This window comes from Camelus dromedarius, chromosome 7 (genome assembly GCF_036321535.1).
Source record: "Camelus dromedarius isolate mCamDro1 chromosome 7, mCamDro1.pat, whole genome shotgun sequence".
Lineage (NCBI taxonomy): Eukaryota > Metazoa > Chordata > Mammalia > Artiodactyla > Camelidae > Camelus > Camelus dromedarius.
Genome location: NC_087442.1, coordinates 19,445,920 through 19,472,750, shown reverse-complemented (window position 1 = coordinate 19,472,750; position 26,831 = coordinate 19,445,920). Strand labels below are relative to the sequence as shown.

The following is a 26,831-nucleotide window of genomic DNA, read 5'->3' as shown; positions in this document are numbered from 1 at the left end:
ACTGCTTAACACAGAGATTTCCCACTGGAACATCTGCTGATGTACAATGGGATAAACACCAAACACAAGTATTCTTCTTAAAACCAGGCTTAGGCCACTAGGGTCCAACCCTGACATCTGTCGGCTGTGCCAGTTTGAGTTTAGCCCAGAAAGAATAGTCGCACAGCACTAAGGAAGCCACGCCTCTCTGCTCAGACTTTCCCCCTGAGAAACCCATGATGATAACGTAACGTAAAGTCAAAAATGGACATGATAAATTCTACTAATAATTCTTTTTATTCTCTGCTCTGTTGGATAACGGGGGCGGCGGAGGATACGGGGAGATCACAGCACATAACTGTCACCATGGAAACCTGTTCACCCTGGGGCAGGGAAGCAGCTCCTCACCTGCTGTCATCAGGCCATGGGGCACGTCATCTGTGTGGTAAACAGAACCCTGTCCTCCCCGAACAGAACGTAGCTGTTTAGCCAACGGTGACAAAGAAAATTAAATTGTGATTCTCACCATTTAATACTTCTGGCTGATACACCTCATTCGTTCAGCTTTTCTTAAAGCGTGCCGAGAGGCAAATCACTCGTGGTGAATCCGGTACTGTCATCGCCCAGAGCATTGCAATGTGCACAGGGATTGCCAGGGGGGTTGTTAAAATGCAGATTCTGATCCAGACGCTCTGGGTGGGGGCCTGAGATTCTGCATTTCTAGTAGGCTCTCTGGTGATGCTGATGCTGCTGGTCTGTGGACCACAATTTGAGTACAATGGTGGTAGAACATTCATCACCTCCCCCTCCTACCCCTCTCCCCACCAGCCCTTTTGTAAGTACCACTGCTACAGACTGAAACAAGTGCATTTAAGACTAGTTGTTTTACTCATGTGGAAAATAAGAAAGTGCCCTCCATGGTGTAGGATAATTAAATCCAAGCAATAAACAGTCTTTCCTGCGGCATCCTTAGCTAACTCATTAGATCTGACACTTATACCTGAACCACGTAAGGTTCTCTTTTCACTCTCCCTTTCCTTCACTCATGTTCTCCCCACGTGGAAGAATGGTCCCCACAAAGCTCTAGGTAAGCTCCTGGCTTCAGCATTAGGCGAGGGTGTGGGAGAACCAAAATTACTGAGCCTTTTCCATCCCATCCTTTTCTCGTAAAGAGGCTGATCCATAGACAACCATGGCATTGGCTAGGAAAGCGCAGGATTTTTATCCGGGGTAAGAGTGGACGACTGATGACTGCTTAAAGGTACCGACATTACTGGCTTCAACCGACAGTTAGCCTAGAATTGCTCTCTAGGACCCATTCAGTCCCTGTGCTTTCAGACAGGGGTCTCACACTACACACATGGCCAGATCCCTCATTCAGAACATAACTGATATTTTCTAATTACAGATAATTCATGTGAAAATGTGACCTGAGCTGTAACATGCCTCTCTCAATCCTTCTGAGCTATTTTAGTTCAATCCTAACCCATTTTATTAACATCTCACATGTATGTATTTCTTTTTAGTTTGCTTCTAAAGTATGAGACAATAGTGATAAGATTGTAAAACAAAAAAAAAAAAGAAAAAAATACTGTTCCACTGTTCCATAAGGACAAGGATCCCCAGCACGTGTGTAAAAAGGGCCTACTTTCTGCTTCTCTAAAGCCCTAAGATGACTAGAAGGAGATGGTGTGATGGGAAAGAAGCAGAGGACACGCCGGCCTACCACCCCCAATTGCCCCGCCTCCTGGGATCCTGTAAAACCATGGAGAGAGGAACTTGGCAGAAAGAAGGCCAACAGACACGAGGGTACAGCTCCTTGGGAGAGCTGAGATCAATCCTGGAGATCACAATCAACTGTCTGTAGACTCTGAAAGGGCCAACTGGAATGCTCTCTGGGTTGTAGTGAGGAAATAAACTACTAACCAAAACCTATTAAGAAGGGTAAACAAATATATACACAGCTTGGGGCAAGATTCAAAGTAAAACCACCTACCTATAAAGGCAGGTGGCAGGAGCAGAGAGGCTCACTCTGTGCTGCTCCTGCAACCTGAACCCAAGGGTGAAACAGAAAAGGAGACACACTTGGCACAATACAAGGAAACATTCTGTAACAAAATACACTTCTCAGCCATAGAACTTTTTTTTTCCAAAGTAGTGAACTCCCCTCACTATGAGATACAGCCTCATCCTCCACCCTGCTCCTCCCCAGCATCAGACCCAGCTACACCCGCCTGCATGCCATTCCCCAGACAGGCCTTCACGACTCTCACGCAGCAGAAGGGCCGTGCCGAGGATGCGCTTTCATTTCTAGGTACCCCTTCGGACCTGATGTCTCAGCTTCCACATAACCTCCTCTGTGAATTCTGCGCTGTCTGTCCGAACAGGCTGAGAGCCTGCTCTCATCCAGGTGACTTCACACACCCCTTCCCTGCACCACCTCACTCTGCTGTACATGTTCTTAGACTGGGGGCCTCTGAGGGCAGAACTATGGTACTTATCTGTGTTTTCACAGTGCTACCTTGGTGAACTGGACAGAGCACACATCAGCTGAAAAATGAAGGAAGGAAGAGGAGGGTGATGCCTAAATCATTACCTCTTATGTACGTTGTACAAGGAATTCTGACACTGGAAGGGAACTTAGTTTGAATGAACCCTGTTCTAGGTAGAAAGGCACGAATTTCTGTGGCATTCATTAGGGTTTATCATTTTATGTGTAATTTTTATCTAATTATTGTTAATAGCTGTTTAGAAATAGTCCCAATATTTTGCTTTCATTTATGTACATACACATATATACATATGCTATTTAGTAATACAAATAATTTTGCCAAAAGTTTGCATATAAAGATCAATCTTTCATGGTTACTGGGAAGCCTGCAGAAAATGTGCCCGTGGCATTTCCCTCAAGTGTGGAATAAGTGTATCACTTTAGTGACAGTAGCAAGTACAGGGCCCACCACGGACCAGACACCCCAACAATACTCTGTGAGCCTTTAAGTTAAAACTCTGCATTCTAGAAAGGGAACTGTGTTCTCAGTCTTCTCTTATTTCATGCAAGCCTTTACCATTACTTCTCATTTTCCTAAGAATCTATACCCAAGTAGCCTGCTTTTTACCCCACCACTGGCAATTCTCAAAACATGACAAGTATATGCGCTCTGGTCACTACATGAAAGCCGTTCTGACTGGGACATCCCAGGGTGGGTGACAGACAGGTGAGTACATCTGGGAACTACAGAGCCATTGCCAGTAATCAATTACTATTTGGGAGGATTTCCATAAAGCACCCCAGTACCTCTCCCAAAGAACAAACGACGACAGGTGAGCCCACACCTGAGACCAGCAATCTGTCCTGCAGAGCCTGGCTCTGAGTCAGCCCTGACGCCTTCCCCTCTCCCCTCTCCGCTCACGTATGACTGTGAACACATTCCCATGCTTGCCCCCCACCCCTGACAGCCCGCTTCCTTTAGTCCCACTTTCTTTCCTGTGCTGCTGCCCCGGGTGGCAACAGAACGGGTCTGGGCTCTGCAGGTGACAACCTGGCCCATCCCGGTGGTGTGTACCAGGCTGACACCGGCTGGCCCCCTTGCGGTGGGTGGTGAGGCATTTGCATACGAGCAGCTGCCCGTTTCCTTGCTACACAGGGAAGCACAATGGACCTTCTCCACGGTGAGAACGGCAGAGGCCAGGAGTAAATGAAGACCTTTAAACTGCACTTCATGAGACTTAAAAAAATAGCTTTGAGATACATGTTTCAGAGGGCTCACAGAAGTCTTCTGGCCTAACATCCAGTAATACAATCAGATAAACTTATATTAACATATCTTTTTACCAAAAATTTGCTAGATTTGTAAAGTGGAAAAGGGCAGGATGGGGCAGCAAACTGGCCAGATGCAGCTTTGATAAAACTGATTTCTTTTTTCCGACAACTTTACAGCGGCAGTAAGAGGTGTCCTGGGCTGAGTGACAGAGGACACGGGCCTGCTGCAAGGTGAAAAATGCCCGTGCAGAGCCCTGAGCACAGCAACGCTCGACCAGCAAACACGCTGAGGAACAGGATGTCTGGTGGTTACTCTTGATTTGAGGCTGTTTGGAGATAGGGTATAATTTTCAAAGCAGAATCTTTTTTATTTTTAATTTTGCCCATTCTTCCTTACATGTGAGCAAACTGGAGGGGAAATAAAGTGGCAAAACTCAAAGTGGGTTTGTGCTGCCCCACATCCCTCAGCCAGCAGCCACGAGGGGGAAGGGTGCTTCTTTTGGGGAGACCCACCTAGATCCTGACTGACGGCAAAAGCCCCCAAATACCAGTCAGCTTGCTAGAAATGGAAGAATTTGCCCAGTGCCTCCTGTCTTTCCAACAAGCCTGGGCTCCACAATCCGAGGAGGAAGCAGAGGGAGAGGAGTGGTGACAGAGAGCTGGCTACGTCCCCTACGTCCCACGCAGTCTCACATTCACCTCCAGAGCAACCCCTGGGCAGACTTAACTAAAAGGAGGGGAGGCGTGGGTACACAGGCTCAGAGAGCTTAAGTCACTTTCTAAGCTTAGCTCTCACAGAGAAGATTTCCCAGGGCCTGAGAAGGCTTCTTTCCACCCCCATCCCAGAGCCTCCCACAGAAGAGGACCCAGTACTCACTTGCTGCCACACTCAGAAAAGAACACACCTGCTCTAATGACAAGACTGTACCAGGACAATGGGATCAAACGTAAAATAGGCTAAAAAGAAAAATGTGAAACAAGCCGTGAACCAGTGACTGAAGGTCCCGCAGACCACGTGTCCTGGGCTGGCACACTTCACAGGAACAGGAAAACAAGCCCCTCTGCAGTGCTGTGCCGAACCCCCTCACCAGTCTCCCCAGAATGCAGACAGTAGACAGCACCTGTGATCCGCCCCAGTGCAAAGGCAGGAGAGGGGGCCTCTACCCCCGGTTACCAGGACCAACAGGAAATTCCAGGACATTTCCAGAGGACCTTGCCAGAGACCCTAAAACTCAGGAGCCATGCAGGGAGCCCTACAGCTCATCATCTCATGCTGCATGCTGCCTTCCTGGGACTGGGAGAAATTTGCCCAAGTGCAGCAACAAGGGACAAATAAACAGCCAAACATTAGAGAACAAACACACCGAGAGGGGTGGGTAGAAGTTACCCTGGAGTTGGGGAAAGGAGGGAGAAAAAGCATGTTTTAAAAAGTAAAAAAGATCCGTGTCTCTGGAATTGAGAATGAAAAGACCGGAGAGCGCTGGTGAGCGGAGGGAGAAGGGTGACAGCGCGCTCTCTAGCCAGAACAGAGAGTTCACATAAGCCTGGGTGTGTGCTCGCTTCCATTCCCGCCCACCCACGGTTCCTGGGGCAAACAAATTCTTGGCTGAGCAGGTATGTGTGGGAGGCCTGATTCATTTTCCAACCATTAGAGCTTTGCCCAGAACGACTTAATCAGAAATTTTCAAGGTCATGCATTCAAAGATGATGTTGCCGCCTTACAAGACAAACAACTCTCGGGTCTGTAGGGGTGGGAGGGTGGGAAGGGTAAGGAAGGGAAAGAAGGAATTAGCCATCCTCGCTTGAACTATCTTCTTGTCCACTCTTGCTTTTTATCTCCTATATAGTCTCAGAAAACCAAGAAACCGCAAACACACATAGGTACAGGCAATAATGGCCAACTTCAATGTTTCCTCTGTGGCAGGAACAATTTTAAATGTTCTGAATATATTAACTTATCTGACCCTCAACAATCCTTTGAGGTGGGTACTATTGTCACCCTCATCCTTATTTACAGGCTGCATGGAGAGGGTAATGACTTGCCCAAGGACCAAGCGCGGGGCGCTCTGTCTGTGCACCTGCACTAAGCTGTACTCCCTCTCTCTGCGCTCAGCTCTCTGGCCCCTCAAAAAGGCAAAACTGTAACAAGAACTCTTTTCTGTCGTATTGATTTTTGAATTGATTTTCCCTGTGCAGTAGGGTTTTCTTTAAGCTACTTTCCTGAGAAGAGTATTATCAGAGCTAGTCCCCACCTTAAAGTACAGATGGGACAGTACCAACCCTGCTGCTTAAAAAACCACATAAGCTGGAAAAGTCCCAAAGCTAAAACCACAGTTCCCCTCACATACTGCCTGATTAGAAGCAGTTCGAGGCAAAGCTTTGATCCCTGTTAAAATGGAAAAGCTCTGGGAGGTGTACACTATGCTGTTATCAGTTTGTAGAAAAAGTTGCACTGTTATCTTTTTACATACAGTTTAATGATAAGAACTTCAGGTGGTTTCCAGGCATCTAATTCACCTGTCCAGTTTGGACTTGTTCACTGCTGGGTGCCTAGAACTCTCCAGGATCTTGGGCATAAATAGGTGCTCAATATACCGGCATGGGTGAACAAATGAATGAATGAGTGGCTATAATTCTTACAGGTGTCAGCTTTAGGGCAAATTTATGCTGCAGGTGGGTCTTAAAGTGGCAGACAAGTTGGGCAAAGTATCACTGGAAAGGTCTAAGGAACAAGTAAATCACTGTCTGACAGTAATGATTTAAAAGAAACACCAGGCATATTTAAATAAATGAAAATGATCCTTTTTTGAGTTTATTAAGAATGAATTATGTTTTTAATGTATATAGAGCCAATACATTAATGAAGGTAATCTGTTTGAGGGTAGTGATGTCTGCATTGTTTTCCTCTAAAATTGTACTCTCCCAAAAGATGAAGTGCCCTAGAACATCATCACTTCTCCCGAATATTCTCATGCCCAAGTCTTATGCATCCTCAAGGACCTCCCCAAAAGTCTTCTCTTCCAGGAAGCCTTCCCTGTTGTCCTGGCCAAAAGAAGGTCACCCCGCTTCCATTTGTATTCAAAGTGACTTCGTTCGTTCTTTGTGCACACAAACTCACTTTCTGAATTGTAGTATTTTTCTCCTCTGCACAAGCTAGTTGTCCCCAACTCTCTCTCTGTATTCCACAGGGAACCAAACGTTTCTCCCAACATAAACCAGCATCCAGTCAATATCAGACTAATGATTTTGAAAAGACTCCTATGGAAGTGCCCCAATGATACACCACCATCTGTTTCTAATGTTCAAATACATGTTAGACATTTTAAAAGCTATAGTTTTTTTTAAATGACACTGAAATGGTTTATAGGCAAACTTTTCACCCACTGAGGATACACAGGGTTGTGCACCCATGATCCTGCCTAGGAGATCCAGGTGGTCCCTGTTTTAAGCTCCCCGGCTAGGTGCACACATGGACCTCTTGTAAGTGTGACACTGGAAAGGGAAGTTGAACCTCCAGCCCGGTCACAGGAAAAACACCGCTGTGCAGGGTCTGCTCTCAAGGGGCCATTCAAGCAAGCACATGAATACAAACCCTGCCCAGTGTGGGTTGTCATCAGACGCGGGCGAGGCACTGGGGGTGTCACTATGGCCTTGCTTTCATCACAGTAGAAAGTCCTTCTGATAATACCCTACTTGAGGGAAGGCAAATATTTATTCTAAGAATTAGATGTTTCCTGTATGACTTTAGATTTATGATAAGGAATGTGAGCAATTGTTTCCGTAAGTTTAGTTACAGGGTTATGGTTTTGAAACAAGTATTCCTCTACCTTAATGGGCTGAACTGAAAAACATCCTGGGATCCCAAGGCAAGTTATTTAAAAACAAAACAGAAACAGAAACACTCTTGTTATAATTTGCAAGTAATTATCTATGAGAATAGATTTTTTAAGTATTATGCATTTAAAGCAAAGTATTCAAGTTTATTAAACACAGCTGATAATGTGACTACAGCTATGAGACCGTTGTTATCAACATCTGATTTAGATTTTTTTCGTTATATCTTAATAGCGTCATTGTTCTTACTGACTCTCCAGTAAACACTGTAAATGTAAAGCCCAAAAACATTTACAGTATTAGTAAATGTCACAGTCTGTTTTATATGGTAGAGGTTCATTTCATTTGATGAAAGGATTTCTTGCCCCCACAAAAAGTTTGAAAACTTCTGATAGTTTTTCTCAAACACCAGTCTATGGAACAGCTGCAGGAGACCTGGAGAAGCTTTTTTAACATACGGTTTCCTAGGCCCTTTTCTCAATAATTCTCTTCCAATAGGTATGGAGTAAGGGTGAGAATATGGGGGGGAGGGGATGCCAGGGATAAAAAAGGAAGCCTGTGTTGACCTAATCAACCCATCACTGTCTTCTATGAATTCTTGGTCAAACACTTTAGTAAAATCAAGACGAGATATGTCAACAGTATACCTTAATATGTGAACTCTTTCACAAAAGGAAACAAAGTCAGTTTTACATTGTTGTTTAGTGAATTCATACTGGACCTACTAATACTGTATAGTTTTATAAAAGCTCACAAATCATTCATCTGGCTTCCAGAATCTCTTGTTTTATTTAAAATTTGTACAAAGGTTGCTTTCCTCCTGTCTGCAACCTCTTTTAAATTCTGTATGATTTTCTTCAACACTAGGATCTTCTGAAATATTTGCAAGCCCCTTCAGCAAACTGTAGAGAGCCTGAGAACCAGCCATTCACAAGAGCGGTCACTGGCTATCTCCCCACATGGAGCTACACTTCCCGGGGCACTGCTGCCGTTCTGCGCTCTCCACAGTTTCAAAACCATTTTTGAGTAGGACCACAGAGTTTTTTTAGATGGAAGGATACTCTGGACTGCAATAGTCTACACTGATTTTTTTTTTCAGGTGAAGGAAATACATTTAAGAAACAGACCCAAGAGGAAACAGGCATTGGCAAAGTGAGAACTCAGCACCCACCTTCCAGGGCTTAGTCATCAACAATTTAGGTTCTCATTCAGATTCTTCCACTCACTAGCTGCAGGCTCTTGGTCAAACCCCATATGCCACAATTTCCTCAGATGTGAAAATGGGAGTTATACCTTCTAGGGTTGTTAGGCAAATTAAAATGAAGACGTTTAATGGTCTTCTAGAAAAGCATCTCACTCCAAGTAAGCACGTCATAAATGTCAGAAGTAGTTGTAAATAGATGGGGGGGAGCGCTGGTGGGAGTCAATCAACTGCTGGGGCTGATTTCTCCAAAACCGGGAGGGGACAGAGTTGGGCAAAGCCCTGACCCATTCATACACTCACAACCTTTATGCCCATAATTCTAGGGGATTCCAGCACCTTGATTTCCTATTTAAACAGCAAAAGAAATGGAGAACATTTGAAGGTGGGGAAGGAGAGGTGACTGGTCAGGAGAGACTAGCTCCTTCCTGGCTACAGCACAAGTAGATCAGTAGAACCTCATTACTGTAAGATAAATCAGCCACCCCCCAAATCTAAAGAAGTCCCTGTCCTCAAATGCAATTTCTGCTGAATGTATTTCTATATAGAAATTTTTCACCTATTTTATAGCTCTAGAGTAGATGGGATTGGCATCCTCTCTTGCCCTCCACTGACAGCACAGCACCCTCTCCAGCTCCTGTAGGTTCTCCCTGGAGCAGCAGAGCTAAGCAGGGGTTGAGGAAAGGAGGGGGTGAACTATGCAACTCAACTGCACTCAAGCCACTCTTAGAACAATGGAATATTACTCAGCCATAAAAAAACAGTGAAATAATGCTATTTGCAGCAAGATGGATGGAACTAGAGATTATCATACTAGGTGAAGTAAATCAGAAAGAGAAAGACAAATACCATGTAATATCACTTATATGTGGAATCTAAAAAATGATACAAATGAACTTATTTACAAAACAGAAATAGACTCACAGACATAGGAAACAAATCTGTGGTTACCAAAGGGAAAGGGAGTGGGAGGGATAAATTAGGAGTTGGGATTAGCAGATACAAACTACTACATATAAAATAGATAAACAACAAGGTCCCACTGTATAGCACAGGGAACTATATTCAATATCTAGTAATAACCTATACTGAAAAAGAATATGACAAAGAATATATATGTCTGAGCCACTATGCTGTACAGCAGAAAACTAACACAATATTGTAAATCAAATATACTTCAATAAAAATAAACTTCCCTGAGGACACTTTGCAGTCACAGTGGCACCTACTTAGAGACAAATTGATATTTGTGGGTATTGGAAGCTTTCCTCATTGTGAAGATTTTCAAAATATGAATGGAGAGTAAAAGCTGATTCCATTACTTACTGATTCACTAGTCTGAGCAATACATCTTTGTGCCAACTGGGATCACTAATGTTAACGTCACAGAGTGTAGACTGGAGATTCAGGTCTTGAATTTGGATGATACAAAGCTCAACAAGCGTAAAACATTTGGTTTGGGGCAGGGGCATGGTCTAGTATTACTTTCCTCTTTTATTCCCTATCTGCTTCCAAGCACTAAGGAAGATTTGTATACCCAGAAAGGACTAGGGAGCTATTTTGTATTGTATGTGATTCTTTCACTATTAAGCTGAAAAGCTTCTTGCTGGCATCTTTAGGGACAGTTATCAAGTTAGTTTTCCTTTTCTCCACATCCATGGGAAATATACCCAATACAATGCTATAAACCACCAAAATTCCAATGTTGGTAAAGTTGCTGCCAAGCTATTTTGTCATTTCCAACATTCCTGCTGGCAACTACCACACTTATGCCAAACAGAGCAGGCCATCTGAGAACACATTTAGGCACTTGGCAAGTTTCTGAGAAAACTACTTAGCAGATCAGTAGGGATATCCATCTCTAATCTCAGTCTTTGACCAGAAAGTTCTACTGTACAACGACTTTTGAAAAGACAAACATTTAAAAATATCTATCTGCCTCTCTAGACTTCAGCTCCACCCATTCAACCCTACTCATCTTCTACTTTGTGCACAACTGCTACTTTTTACATTTGGTTTGGAAACCACAGCCGTTCTTTCTCTGGGAGAAAGAAGTGAACTTCCACTGGCACTCCATATCTATTGTCTAAATAGTACCATTTTTTTCTACCTTGTATGGCTTTATCTCTTCTTTAACCAACATGGGCATAGGACCTGTGTGGTTCTGACTTTCTTTTGCTGTCCAGCATCTTGTACACTCACCATGTGTGTATGTATATATGTGTGTGTGTCCTTGGAAGACATGTGGAGACACACCAAGATTTACTGAGCAGGTACCATGTGCCAGACACTGTGTTTTACCTACACTGTTGCTTTTTATCTTAACAGCATCTCTATCATGTAAGTCATTATCACCCCCAGCTTGCAGATGAGAAAACTGAAATTCAGAGAGGTTAAGGCTTGGCCAAAATCACAGAGCTAGTAAACAGCAGAGCTAAGTCTCAAACCCAGGTCTGACTGATTCTAAGAGCCCACGCCCTTATAAAGTTAATATCCAATAAGCATTCAACAAATTAGTGAACAGCACTTCTATGCAGGGTTTTGGGCTGAGAACTACTGGGCATCCAGATGCTTTAAGTTCAGCAACTGTAAGTACAGACTCCAAAGCAGTAAGTGGCAAGGCCAAGAAAAGGGTTTACACAAATGCTAATGGTGTTCAGAGGAGGCTGAGGTCACTTTTTTTGGAGGTGGGGCAGGTGAGTGGAGAGGGGTGGAAGCAGAATTAAGATAATCATGAAGAAGACAGCACTGAGTTGAAACCTGGATTTAGACAAGCAGAGATGAGAGATAAGATAAGATAAGAAAGCTTAACCAGGCTCACCCTAGTATTCTTCCCAAAGCAGGAAATCGCTTTCAATAAGAGTGTATTCTTGATAGCAGAGACAGTTTCATATACTTGTTTATGTCATACTCATTCTGGAAACATGCAATAAATATTTAGTGATGGAGAAAGGCTAGGAAAAGGGATAAGGCATGTGGGGTCCACAGGATTCCTTAGAATATTTAATTAACTCAAACACACTGTCCCACACGCAGTCTGGTTTTACAATACATATTAATTAAACCCCGTTCCAGTCATTAACAATCTTTCATTAAGTTGTCTTTACCCGATACTAAGTCTTTATGTTTACTTCATGTTCATGATGACTAGCGCACTGTCTAGAGCACTGTCACATCAGTTTAACTCCCAAATAAGCTAAAATGTATTTTAATCTATTTGTATGTACATCAAAGAATTTTTCTTTGGAATATAGTCTGGTACCTAAAACTTAACAAACAGCGCCCATCTACCTAAAACAGAAAAAAAGGAGTCATCTACATGCAAAGCAACATGATAGAAATATAAAGGCAAACTTAACTGTTAAAATAAAACCTAACATCTGCTTCTAAAGGAAAACGGGTGTTCCTGTAACAAATATATTAGCAGAGAAAATTAACCAGTTGTATTATGCCTTAGGCAATGAAAACCTGTTTCCTCATTTCCTTCTTGTCCTTCTGAAAAGACAACATGTCACAATCAGACTTTTTAAATAACAGCATCTATTCTTGTGACAAATGTCGGTGGAGGGGAGGAGGTAGGGAAGGAATAAAAAGGCAAAGAGAGCAGAAAAGAAACAGGAAACAGTAAGACGCCATCTGCTGACAAAAGGGAGAAAAAAAGGGGAGAAGAAATTTGGGAACACCACTTTCTGATAGTGTGACTGAAAAAATGTCAACGCAGTTTTCCATTCTTATTCATGACACAGAAAATTTTACTATCAAATATGTCGCATAATTTTTTTTACTTTTGTAAAGTTTATGTCCTGAAAATTACTGTTACTACTAATTCAAATTATATAGATCACCATTCCCCAAGTGCAGACAGAATTATACCCAAAACTAGTCTAGGCATCAGAGGAATAGTACACTGAATCAACTAGAAATATCCCAATGATATATTTCAACTTATCCAGGCAGAGCCAGCTAAGGGATGATTTCTTTGGCTATAAGTAGTCACCTAAGTTTTAAGCACACCTAGAACAGGAGACTACAGAATACCAAAGGATGCTCATTATCCACAAATAGGATGTTGGACATAATTTACCACTGATTATAAGCTAGCTAAGTAATCTACTGATCACTCATTCTTGCGACAAAAAGCATAATAACTTATAAGAAGTAAAAGCTCACCCCAGTGTTCCTAGCAGCACTATATACAATAGCCAAGTCATGGAAGCAACCTAAATGTCCATTGACAGATGACTGGAGAAAGAAGCTGTGGTATATTTATACGATGGAATACTATTCATCCATAAAAAAGAATAAAATAATGCTATTTGCAGCAACATAGATGGACCGAGAGATCACCATTCTAAGAGAAGTAAGCCAGAAAGAGAAAGAAAAATACCGTATGATATCACTCATATGTGGAATCTAAAAAAAAAGAAAAAGAAAAAAGAAAAAAAAAGAGGACACAAATGAACTCATCTACAAAACAGAAACAGACTCGCATACATAGTAAACAATCTGATGGTTACCGAGGAAAGGAGGTGGAAAGGGATAAATTTGGGAGTTAGAGATCTGCAAACGTTAACCACTATATACAAAAATAGATAAAAAAAAACTTCTGTATAGCACAGGGAACCATATTCAATATCTTGTAATAACCTTTAATGAAAATGAATATATGTATATACATGCATGACTGGGACATTATACTTATACACCAAAAATTGACACATTGTAACTGACTATACTTCAATTTTTTAAAAATTAATTAATTTTTTTAAACTCAGTGGTTTTGAATGAAATTAAACTATGTAAGTCTCAGAGCTGAAGAGAAAGGCAGGAGAAAAGCAAAGAAGAATTTACCTGCATGCATATCTTTAAGAAATTGTTTTTATTTGCTTTTCTCTTTTTTCCATTAACATGACCAACACACACACAAACCTGTTTCCATTTCAAACACACCCGTACTCCCAAGCTGAGTTAAGGGAGCTCAACTTCACAGGCAGTTTCTTTCAATACCCCAATTTTTGGTATGCAGCATTTCTCAGCATTTAAGAAATACTGCTATCTGTGTATGGAGCACCAGAAGGCCAGCTACACACCAAAGGACAAGAGTCCGCAGTGGACATCACTGTGGTTTTAGAGCTGGAGCATGCTGTATGTAAGTTCTCATTTCATAATGCTTGGGGTTTGTTAATTCACCACATTGATAACTTCAGGCATTTAACCTTCAAAACTGCATTGTTTCCATTGATTTATTTTGTCTATATACTATTTGACTGCTTTGCATTAAACAGAATTTAAGAGGTATCTTGTCACGGAATCATGATGTTTTGTTTCTGACTGTGGTCTTCAACCCTGTGCGTGCAATAGCTAGGAAAGAGCTCAAGAAAAGTGGACAAAGAGCGGTATTCCAGAGAACACTGTGTCTTTTTATGTCATGTTATGGTAATGATGCTACTCCCTGAAGCACTTGTATCAGTGTCTAGTTGAACTTAGTGTTGTGCTAGTATAAATGAATGTCAGCTTGAGGGCTCAGGATTATTAAAACTTTTCCTATTTAAAATTATTTAATCATTGACAACTTTTAAGAATTTATCCTACAAAGATTTTTCAGAGCAAATGATCTGATCCATATAATGTTGGGGCTTACTTACAAAAACATCTTGGAGGGAAGAAAAGAAATGTGGAATGACCCTAATATATTTTAACAGAAGAAAAATTCACTAAGATTTGGTGATCTATGCAATTGCCATGGTTTAGAAATTATACCTTAAAGTACCAGAGTTCTCTGAAGTGCTGTAATGGAGGATACAGAAAAGGGTTAAGGACACCAGTGACAGTGACATGAATTTACAGAAAAGATCCTTCATTAGGGAGCAGGGAGTAGTGAGCAAGCAGCCAATAAAGCCTGATTCTTACTCCCAGTCCCATCACTAGCTACCTGGATTTCTGTCCCTGCCTCTCAGCTACATCGTCCACAAAGCAGAGAAGTCCTTCCAGCCCTACCAGCCAGTTTCTATCAGCCCAACTAGCACACATATGCTCAAAACCCAAAACCTGTTATTTATTACTGAGAATAGGATTCTAGATAGTGCCACCTCTGAAGACGATTTGGGGCTATCGAATCACGTATTAACGAGAAAAAAATGTGATCAGCTCAAACCATTGTTCTAAACTTAGTGTTTATCCATGGATGTCTTCCTATTTTTACCACTTATTTCTGCATCCACAAAAGTTAAATCGTGGTGTCTTCCTGCACTTGTCTCTTTATGCACATGTTCCAAAGTTTCTCTAGGGTATATACCTGGAAGTGGAAAAGCTAGGTGTGGGGTTTGCTCAGGTTAAACCTTACTATACAGCCTCCATCCTGTGTCTCTCGTCCAGAATGGCTTCTTGCATTGGAATCTACTCTTAATTCCAATTCCTTCTGGTCTCTGACCTTACCTCCTCACCCCTGTGTCCCATTGATAGTTTTGTCCTTCATGTTTAACACTCAACCGGGCTTTTACCATATGACTTTGCCTCCCCCTTTCAATTACTGATCACCTGTTTCGACTCTGGCTGTGCTGCCTCACTCCAATCCCGCCTCAGGACCCCTCAGCCAGGTGCAGGCTGTGCATGGTGTGTGGCTGGCACTCCAACACTTACCCCCTATCTTTCGACTTCACAGGTCACCATCTGATGCTTCAAAAGTCAACAAATATTTTTTGAGTCTTTACTCTGCATGATGCACAGAGACCCAGCATGTGTGTCTGCAGAGTCTGAATGTCACTTGATTTCCCTACAGAGACTCAGTGAGTGCCATACACCAAGAGGCCCCAGTTGACAGATTACAATTAACCAGCTGCCATGAGAAACCACTATCTGAGGGTGACATTTTCCAATATGTGGAGTAAGGGAGCAGGTATGCATATGACAAGTCCCTACCTCCCACCTGACTTTGAGGCCTGTGCTGAACAAATGGAGGTGAAGCAGTGAGGGTCCTGGATCTTGTTCTATCAAGTGTCATCCTGCTCCCCTTCCCACGCTGAAGGGCCACTGGAGACACAGCCAGCCACTACTTGGTACGTCATGACTCTGGCAAATCATCTAGTTTCTAAAAACATTCAGGACCTTCAGTTTCTGACTCTCAGCCACCTTATCTGTAAAAGGGAAGATGACATGACGCCCACCTGCCAGGCTCGTCATGAAGACTGAGTGAGAATGTACAAAACCAGCACATGCAGTGGGGTTTGCACCTTGCTCCAAAATCCAGGACACTGGCCAAAGTCACCAGCAGGCAGACATCTACTCAGTATAAGGACAACTTTATAACAGGGCAATTCAAAGCCAGAAGGAGCAGTCAGGTACAAAGTTCAAGCAGAGCCTACTCAAAGTGACCTTTCATAAACCTCCCTTCCATAGGAGGAATGATCTTAGTTCAAACAGGGGAAAATATTGTGCTTATTTCTCTCTATCTGGACATTTCATGATTCAAAACACTAAGGCTGAACTGTCAAATAAGTAGCCACACAGCCCTGTCTGCACCAGGCACCACCTGCCCCCATCCACGTTCCCAGGCTCGTCTCTGGGCTTGCTGCTACCCTGGCCAGGCCTGTCGTCGCTGCATCTCTCTGCCCATAGAGCTGTGCCTCGGGCTCGGACAGGGGCCCACAGGGCAGGCAGGGTATCAGAAATAAATGCCGGTGCCCTCCTTTGGCCCTCAATCAGGGGCCGACCAGAGGTGATGTGTCAATGACCCAGCTTCTACAGCCTCTGCTGGGATCCACTGAGGCAGATGCCCTACACTGCCTCCCATAGTCCCAGCAGAGCAGGGCTCCAGCTGCCCATGGTGGTGACGAGCTTGGTAACACACCATCAGTGCTTCCAGTGTTTTTCTCACCTTCCAAATAAACTACATGCACAGGCATCCACGCCTCTCCCAGGCGACCTCAATCTAAGAAAACACCTCATACCCTGAGGACCTGAAGATACATGTTTACAAAGCACAGAAGATTCCCAACTTAGTTTCTTTTGAAATCTTCTAGCAACAGATAAATAAACTCTAGAGCCTCAGGTTTAACCCAGAATTAGCAACACACAATCTAGAGATATTTATACAATAACATACCAAAATAAAATATCAGTGGTCTTTTTGTGATGACCGAAGACTCCGCTAGACTCATAAAAGTAATTCAGAAGAATACTATCATGAATTTTTTCAATTCAGATAGTAAGTTCATTCTAATCCAAAAAGATAAAATCACTTTGATATAATGAAAAAAAAACCTCTAAAACACAATTTTATTACATAGAGAAGTTCAGTTCAGTTTATGTAACCACTAAAGACCTAGTACGTTCCAGACCCTGTGCTCAGCCCCACCCAGGTTCCAGACATGAAGACCCAAGCCCTGTCCCCAAGGAAGTCGGCGTCTAGAAAGGGACACAGACATGTAAGTCAAAAGTTACACTGGAGTCAAAAAGTGCAATAACTAAACTGTGGACAAAGACACTAGAGGAAGGTCTGTCTGGACAGAAATGGGTGGAATAAGGAATCACAAGCAGGTATAGCCCCAACAAGGTTTTCAAAGATGTCTAGGAGAGCTGACGAGGCATTCCACGCGTGAGCGCGAGCGAGCACACCAGGCAGAGGGACCAGCCTGTGAAAAAGCAGCAGCAAAAGCAGCCCCGTGTGTTCATCAACCCCTGGCTCCAGTTTAACAGAAGTAAAGTTAACAGTCAAATACAAAAACAACAACAACAACAACAACTTTTCTATCCAAATTGTAAAATTCTCACAAAAATCACTTGACAAAAGTCAAACAAGTTTTCTGCCTCAAAAAAGCCTCTAAAATGCTGGACCCTGAGGCATAAATAAGAGAAAAATTGCCTGACTCAAAATATAGCTACTGCCTACATATCATATGATTCCAACTATATGACATTCTGCAAAAGGCACAACTATGGATATTGTTAAAAGATCAGTGGTTGCCAAAGCTGCAGGTCAGGGGGATGAACTGGTGGAGCACAGAGGATTTTTAGGATGGTTAAAATCCTCTATATGATACTGTAATGATGGATACACATCACTATACATTGGTCCAAACCCACAGAATGTACAACACCAAGACTTTAGGTGATTATGATCTGTTCACCAACTGAAACAAATGTACCAGCTCTGATGGGGGATGTTGATGATGGAGGATGGGATGGGCAAGGAAGGGAGTAGATGGGACATCCTTGTACCTAAAACTGCTCTAAAAATAAATGCATATATATAGATATATATGTAAAATCAAAAATGCTCATTATTACTTATTAAAAGCCATCAGGTCCATAGCCATGCGAAGAAAACTGCTACTTTCAGAAATAAGACTCATTCTGTCATCTTTGCATGTTTGGTTTTATTTAACGTTTCAGAGTTTCAGTAAACGTTGGTTGCTAGTGTCTCTTTTTACTGCAGCAAATCTTTTCAATTCTTTACAGGAGATGAGACACTACAACAGGGTTTAGAAATGATGTCCCAGAGTTTGCATTATAGGAATTTTCCCGACTTACTTAAAAGAAACACAGCAATGCTATATAGCCTTATGATTTTTCTCTTCTTCTGGGCTATCAGAAAGAAAACTTAACATCTTTACATGTTGAGGTCAGATGTACAGGTTTCACTCTGAATGTAGCACCTTCAAAAGGGGACACACAAACGGAAAGCTTTGGTTATAACAGATAAATAGAGTTGTTTCATTGTAAGACTACAGACAGTATTTCATAAAACATAAGAAAAATACTCAAGATTACTCCACAAAAAGTTTATGACAGGTGATATTCTGACACTTAATAAACAAAATTGGAAAAGAAACTCTCACAACAACGAAAGGATCCAGTTTTGCAGAGCAATCAACGGGCGAGGTCTACCAACTTCACCATGAAAGAAAGAAAATCTCAATCAAAGCAAAATAATTTGGACCCTAATGATGTCAATACCCTGGGCCTTGTTAAAAAAAAAAAAAAATCCTCGAAGTCCTTCTTCCCAAACCCTTAACTCCATGAAAAGCAGACGAGTGTTACCTTTGAGCTCACAGACACTTCCCAATGGGCTCAAGCAGCCGCCATTCTATAAACCACAACGGCTACAATACTGTCTGTTGAGTTGTTCGTTTGTTCATTGTGTAGGAGCCACGAGGAAGTGACTCGAAAAGAAGGCTTCTCTTATCATTCTTAGTCACACAAACAGAATGACTTTCCAGAACATTCCTGATCCTGATCCCAATCCTGACCCGGGCTCTGGCTTTCCTCTGCAGAACTCCCTTTACTGACTGCCACCTGTGCTCCGGCGGGCGCTCTCTCACCTGCTCTCTTTACCTCTCCCAAAGCCTGGGCAGGGAATCAAACATCTACTCTTTTACTCTTATCCCAGCCCAACCTGGAGATAGCATTAAAAAAAAGTCTTAAAAATAAGGAACTTCCTCAAGTAATTTCCACCAGGAACTGACTAATGGCACATGAAGAAATCTTGGCCCCGGTGTCCTCATGTATCAGCTGTGTGGCCTTTGGCAAGTGACTTAATCTTTCTAAATCCTGTTTCTTCAACTAGCAAAGGAGAAAGCCAAATTAGATGACCTCAAAGGGCCTTTCAAGCCTTAAGGTTTAGCTCCTGTGAATGTACACAAGCAGAGATGCACTGAACTTTAAAGAATATGGCCTGGCAAATGAGAGCAAATAGGACACCAAGAAAAGTCCCATATTGCTAGATTCAAATTTTGCATTTTCTCAGGAACTCAATCTTCTCAGACAGCAATTTCCAGAACCATTATTAACTTAAAAAGAATCACGAAGTAGTTCCATAGGACGTTAAATTTTTAAAAGATACAACCTCTATTTTCAAGTAAGTTTCAGAAACTGTTTTATAAAGTTAAATACATTTCTTAACATCTTAGACTTTTATAACGCTATGTGTGCACTGTGAATTCCCAGGAGAGCGATTAGAACACAGCATTTTCCCAAACTCATTTGCCACAGAATCCTTTCTTATACAGCAAAACATGCAGATCCAGTGTTTCCAGTGATACACTCAGAGACTACTGCTCTAACCAATTAAACGTCCGTTCTGCAATGACTGAGTGGACCTGAAGCGGCACCCAGGGCAGCAACAGGAGCCTGGGCAGTAGGTCAAGATCCCTGTCTCTACTGCAGGTTCTGCTGCCAAGTGGATGTTTGCACTGGACCCAGTTCACCAGACTCCCCGGACCTACTGGGCCCCACTTGCCCTCCAGGCATCAGCTGCCAGGCTGCCCATTCCACCCTGGCCCCAAGCAGCACAGCCCAGGTCTCCGCTCTGTGTCCACACCGCAGAGTTGCTGGCTGCAGAGGCTGCCCCCAGGTGACTATCCAAGTAACCCATAAACTTCATTCCACAACCATCCTAATTTCTCTGTTATCACACAACAAGGATGGGGAATGGTCGGGAGTTGTTGCAGAGTAAAGAGAATGCTTAAAAAAAAAAATCCCCGATTTTCCTCCACATAGATATAACCTATTCTCTTTTCATAGAAATGTCCCAATGAGCAAATGACAATTAAGCAAATACTGCAAATTAGAGGAACAACACAGGTTTCTTTGAAATTTAAAAAAAAAAGTTTTTCTGATAAGTATTATTGACTGAAAAACAGTTAACATGTTTGTCACTTTCAAAAAGCCACAAATGAATTTCTCTGAAAAACCTAACGTCTTTTTAAAAAATCCACAAAATTGGGGCTCTGCCAAAGCGTGAATGTTACAAAACCATGCACCACATACCCTTCTCTGTGTTTCGTGTTAGTTACTAAAGCAAGGATTAAGCTTTTGTGATCTGATGTCAGAAAAAACCAGACATGGGTTCAAATGCTGGCTCTAGCTGGGTGTCTTTGGGCAAGTCACTTAATTTTTATTTAACCTCAGTCTCCTAAACCACTAAGTGAGAACACGAACACCTAGCCCACGGGACGATTAGGAAGTTTTACACAAGATAAAACTGAATCTGCCTTGCAGATCAGGGACCAACACTGGTGAGAATTAGGTTTGGCTGAGAGTGACAGGAAGCCCAAAGTATCAGCGGTTTAAACCAGAGAAGTTTCTTTCTTTCTCAGGAAAAAGTCCAGGAAGGCAAGTGTGGGACTCCATCTATTCTGTTCCTCTGCCACAAGGGACCCGACCTCATGGTCCAAGACGGGGCATCCACGCTCCAGAGAGCAGACTGGGAAAGGCACAAATAAAGAAAGGGCAAGAGGGACCCATGCTGTTCCTTAAGGAAGGTTCCAGAAAGGATCACATGATAACATACTTCCCACCCACCAGAATTTAGTCTCATGGCCATAGAGCTGCCAAACACCCCAGCCGTGAAAGAGGGCTCCAGTGATTCTACAATGAGGGGGCTGTGGACACTGGAGGACAGCCGGCAGGCTCTGCCACAACACCCAGGAAGCGTTCGTCTCCCACCTCGAGAGGCTTCCTCTTTCGGCAGGAGTCACGTCCGCCCTGTGCAGCCGCACCAGTGATTTAAGACTGGCATCCGCTCTGAATGTCTGGATTCCTAGGCTGTACTGACTGTTCAGTATTTTGAAAATTACCCTTGCCCTTGGGAAGCTGTGCCTTCAAACTCCACAACAAATGAGATCTCCTTTGTAACATATGCAGTTTAGGATGCAGTTTTCCCCTAACTAGTTATTTTCCCCTTAGTTTTCTTTCCTGAAAAAGCACTGATCCTAGCAACTTGCTTTAATAGAAAAAGACCAATTTTGCTGAATTGCAGGGTTCTGTTTTCAAAAATCAGCACTTGATTTTTACTATATGGGTGCTCTGTTTTTGATGTCGTAGACTCCTGGAAGCTGAAAGACAGGGGCTTGAAGGCGGAAGAAAGCAGCTCTATCCCCACTGCCCATGCCCCACACTGCTGGCCCTTGGTCACTTGCCACCTCTTGATCACTGACAGCATTTGTAAGCAAAGAATGGGGAGCAGAAGGCACAGCGTGGACTATTAAGTCCATACTCAGCCCACATGTGGCTTCTATGTGGGGTGCTATGTGCTGAATAAACTGTAGTGCATCACTATTCAAATTAAACACAATTAACACCCATATTCATCTTCTTGAAAGACGGGCTGAGGCAGAGTGCCCTAGACCAGATCATTCTGGGCTAATTATTTCCAAGAGTTTAAATAAGCATTTCCTAAGGTGTGTTCCCTAAGTGTTAAGAAAGCTTGCACGGAAAAAAAAAATCTGTATTTGGAATCTTTTTTCTTCTAAAATGTATTAAGTTAAATGTAATAAAAATAATTAATTGCTGTAAAATTTAACTAGCCTGTAAGAAATGGTGTGCCAACTCTGGGTCCTGGTGTGCCAAGAGGCCTCACGTGGGGCCATCAGATGGTCACCTAAAACCTCTGGCCAGCCCTCTGCTCTTACTCAACTGTTTAATTCTTTCCATCCCACATGACCCTTACCTCCTAAACAATCTATGCACATTTTAAGGATGTGTTTTACTTTTTCCTTAATTACTTCACTGACTGATTTTTTTTTAACTAATAAAAGCACAGTTACAAGGTACATAAAGAAAACAGTATATAGTGGAAAAGTTACTTTGTTCTATTTCTGTTCCCTTACTCCTTTTCCCTTCCCAGAAGGAACTATTCTGTTTCCTGTGAATTTGTCCAGATTATGTATTTTCTAAATGTCAACATAATACATCCTGTTTTTCACAAATGGACGCATTTCCAATATTCTATTCTTTTCCCATTTTAAAAAGCTTAAACATATTTTTGTCAGCACTCACTGTACCTAATTTACTAAACACTTTCTATTCTAAATTAAACAGTGACATTTACTGTATACACAGGTGCTATTTAACAGGGTGTGTGCATCACCAATTATCACAAAGTAACAGTCTAACCTTGACAAGCTCCTGGTACCAATTTTCTCTCCCACAATCAACTTCCTGTGGAGCACTGATTCTCAACAAATAGCTAGAGGAACGTGTGTCTTCAAAGGAAAGGATTAAAATCTTGAGTGGGGAGGGCATCAAAGTCCAAGCTCTCCGCCTACCCCCAGAAATTCTGGCATGTCCTCTTAGGTAGAGTCCCCCACCCATTACCCGTGGAAAAATCACTGCATTTATAGGAAAGCTATTTGAAAAAAGCTTCTAGTGCAGAGCTGCCCAAATGAACCTGCTGCAAAATGGCACTGTTTAGTACCCACACTGTCCAACACCCATATACCAGCCACATGTGGCTAATAGACAGCTGAAACGTGGCTGGTACAATGAAGAAACTGAATTTTTAGTTTAGTTTCATTTAATTTAATTTAAAATAATCATATGTGCCTAGTAACTACCATTTTGGACAGTCCTGGGCCACTGAATAGTGGATAAACAGAAGAAGATTACAACCCCTGCTATCAGACAGGAACAAGGCAAGGGGTGGTGTGAGCACATAGGCGAAGCACGGTAGATTAAACTCAAGCTACCTCTCCTGAGTCTTCTTTCTTTGTGTACCCAAGGTGGAGTGCACTATTTCTAAAAATAATTTCTTTAAAGTTGGAACAAGCATTAAAGATACGTTGCAACTACCTTTAAAATCTGAAATTAAAATCGCTTTGATTTACTAAAAGTCTATGTTTGATCATGCACTCTGTTTTTAAAAGTTCCTGGCATGATGTTACGTGTGGATCACACTAAATTAACAGTTTCTCTGTTGCGTGGAGGAAACAAACTGCAGAAGCATATGTACAATATTATGCCAGCTGCACATATATATGTGTATGTGTATATATACGTGTTTGTATATGAACAGAATTTACCTAAAACGGTTCAGCAGTACATTCTGCGATGACTGGAATGTTCTCCACCTGCACTGTCCAACATGGTAGCACCCAGTCATACATGGCCACTGAGCACTTGAAAGACGGCCAGTATGACCGAGGAACTGGATGTTCAATTATATTTAATTATAATTAATTTAAATTTAAATAGCCACAAGTGGCAAATGGCCACCTTATTAGATGGCATGGGTCTGGAAGAATAAACTTCAAACTGTTAGAAGGCTACCTCAGAGAAAGGTCTTACAATTGGAGCGAAGAAGAGAGACTTTTACTTAAACTCTATGTGCAGCTGCAGTGTTTGGATTTAATTACTCAGTTTTGTACAACTGGCATGTATAGCTTATCAAACAAATAAATAGGAAGGGAAGGTGCCTTCTTAGCTTGAGCCTCCAAACAAATTCCACAGACTGGGTGGCTTAAACAACAGAAATTGTTTTCTTACAGTTCTGGAGGCTGTAAGTCCAGGATCAGGGTGCCGCGTGGCTGGGTCTGGTGAGAGCTGTCCTCCCAGTTTGGGGATGACCCCCTTTTCACTGTGCCCTCACATGGGGGTGAGGGTTGGGGAGCAAGCTCTGGTCTCTCTTCCTCTTCTTAACAAGGACACTAATCCCTCGCAGGGACACCACTCTCGTGACCTTGTCTAAACTAACCGCCTTCCAAAGGCTCCAGCTCCAAATGCCATCACACTGGGGGTGAGGGCTTCAATACATGAACTTGGGGGAGGGGGACACAAACAAACAGTCCACAGCAGAACGACAAAGGGAAGAACAAAAAATCCCTTCTACTTCATGTCTCTTTCTCCACTCCATTCACTTAGCGCACTAGGTATCCTAGAAATGTTACTATGAGGTTTTTGACATCTGGTTCTGGTACAGCTGGGACAATGGCGTTTTAAATTGAGAAGAGATATGGCCCAAGTCTCAAGACCTTCGGGTCTTACTGATTCCAGTTTGAAAGAACACGTTAATGACTCAACGTTCTCATCCCTTTACATAATTTCTCCATGCCCTCAACAACCGAATGGCGGCGCTGGAGGTGACATTCCGCATGGTACCTTCAGCTGGGCTTGTTCAGAGCTGCACTGGAAGGAACAGAACTGCCTTGAGGTGGGGTTAACCCTCTGGGTCATCTCAACACGCTCGCTTTTCCCTCAGGCCCAGTGCTTCCTCCTCTGAGTTCTGGGGACCACTGCAGCTTTCATGGGCCCCTGGGTCCCCAGTGCCATGGGCAGCTGATGTGCCCACACCATGCCTGTGAACAGACAGCGTCCCAAATCCAGACTCCCTAGGCCGAGGCAGCTTGTGTATTCACCCACTAACAAAGCTGTGTTCCTTGTGCCCCACAAAAAAAGGGTGAAGGTGCTCGCCAGGGCTAGGAAGAGGGGAAACAGGGCTTAATGACTGCTTAATGGACACAGAGGCTTCTTTTGAGGTGATGAAAATGTTTCAGAACTGGACAGAGGTGGTGGTTGCACAACATTCATGTATTAAACACCACTGTTCACTTTGAAATGGCTAACTGTATGTTACGAACTTCACTTCACCTCAAAAAACAACCACAAAAAATACCCAAATCTATTTTAAAATAGAGTGATTGGAGTGGAGCCCTCTTCTCACCTTAAGGACAGGTGCAGGGAGGGGCCAGCACACCATCACTCACACCCAGACCTCCGCTGGCCCTGCACACCCCTCCGAGGGATGATGGGCCCTGGTGGACCCCCTTCCTTCCTACTCTTCTCAACCAGGCCCTGTGAGCCTTTCCTTTGTCCCTGACTAAGCTCTGTCCTCTACCCAGCCTGAGTGGTGCTTCAGAATTTGCCCCACAGCCTGGGAGGGCCCACGACAGAACCGCCTCACTGGAGAGTCTGAATGTGCGTCCTGTCCAGCGCTGTGTGTTCCGACTCGGCCGCTGATCTACCCGTTGCTCTCAAGTTATTTTCTGCTGGTATTTCTTCATCTTGTTCTGCTGTTTCCTACCCATATTCCCTAAGGACCTCCTGCTTAGCATTCTACCAGAATCTAGCACTGAGGGCAAACGCCTTCTTCCTGCTCTACAGTGGTGAGAAAATTCCTCAGAAAGTCTGCGCCCTTGATTGCTCTGGCTTCAACCAAACCGCTGGTTGACTCTATCTGAACAATGAGTGCAATCACTATGATTGTGGTCAATTAAAGTGTCAAACCAGTTGTTTGAATAAACTGACAAATGGCTGGACTGAATTAACTGTTTTTTCTAGGTATGCCAACCTACAGTAACCCTTGGTGGGAATGTTGGTAGTTAAGAGGAAAAAAATAGGGAAATAAAGAAGAATGATTTTCTTTAGCCCCTTTCCAGTATTCTGCCATGTTCACTCCAGTTGTCCCACTCATGCTCTAGGAGCCTGTTTCCAAAACACACTGGACAATAAAATCTTTTCTCATACCAGCATCGGGCCCCACCAACCTGATTCTCCCCAGCTCGGGGAACGGTACCTTCCTTCACCTAGTTGCTCAGTCGAAAAATCTCAAGAGTTATCCTTGGCTCTTCTTTCGTTCACACCCCACAAATGATCTATGAACAATGGTACCAGCTGTACCTTCAGTGTCCCCAGTCCCACCACCTCTTCCCCAGTCCAGACTGAGCGCCCAGCCTGTCGCAGCTGCACCACCTCTCACCTGGACCACAGCAGCCTCTACTTTTGACCCTCAGCCTCACAGCATCCAAAGTGACCTTTTGAAGTTAAAAGTCCTAACACATCTTTCCCCTGTTCAGAAAGGCTCCTGGTGCCTGGGAATCAAATCTACATTGCCCACCACAGCCTACTAATCAGCCTTACGTGGACTGGACCCTGGTCCCTCTCCAACTTCATTTCCAAATGCTCTTTCCTCTGCTGCCTGTTCTGCTCTGACAGAGCTGCCTCTGACAAGCCAACCATAGTTTCATCTCAGTGTCTTTGAACTTACAGTCCCCTGTGTCTGGAATGCTCTTCCTCACTTCACTCAGTGCTGTGGACTGAATGTTTGTGTCCCCCAGGATTCAAATGCTGAAGCCCCAGTCCCCACTGTGATGGTTTCTGCAGGTGGTGATGAGGTCATGAGGGTGGAGCCCAATCCTCTGGATTGGGATTCGTGTCCTTAAAAAAAAAGAGAGACACAAGAGAAATGATCTTCCTCTCCGTCCTGCAAGGACACAGCAAGAAGGCAGCCGTCAGAAACCAGGAAGAGAGTCCTCACCAAGCTCCTACCCATCCTGACCCTGA

The 26,831-nt window shown here is 43.1% G+C and overlaps 1 protein-coding gene across 17 annotated transcripts in view; it reads right to left on the bottom strand.

Annotated features, from left to right (window-relative positions):
• LOC116154070 (uncharacterized) overlaps positions 1 to 26,831 on the bottom strand; it is a 199,116-nt gene that overhangs the window by 103,820 nt on the left and 68,465 nt on the right. The window contains exon 5 of one of the 17 annotated variants that reach the window (XR_010381598.1): positions 753 to 18,430. The exons of the other annotated variants lie outside the window; for them this stretch is intronic. The gene's annotated coding sequence lies outside the window, so the exon portion shown is untranslated. Of the gene's footprint in view, positions 1 to 752; positions 18,431 to 26,831 lie in introns of those variants that run through there. 17 annotated transcript variants of the gene reach the window in all.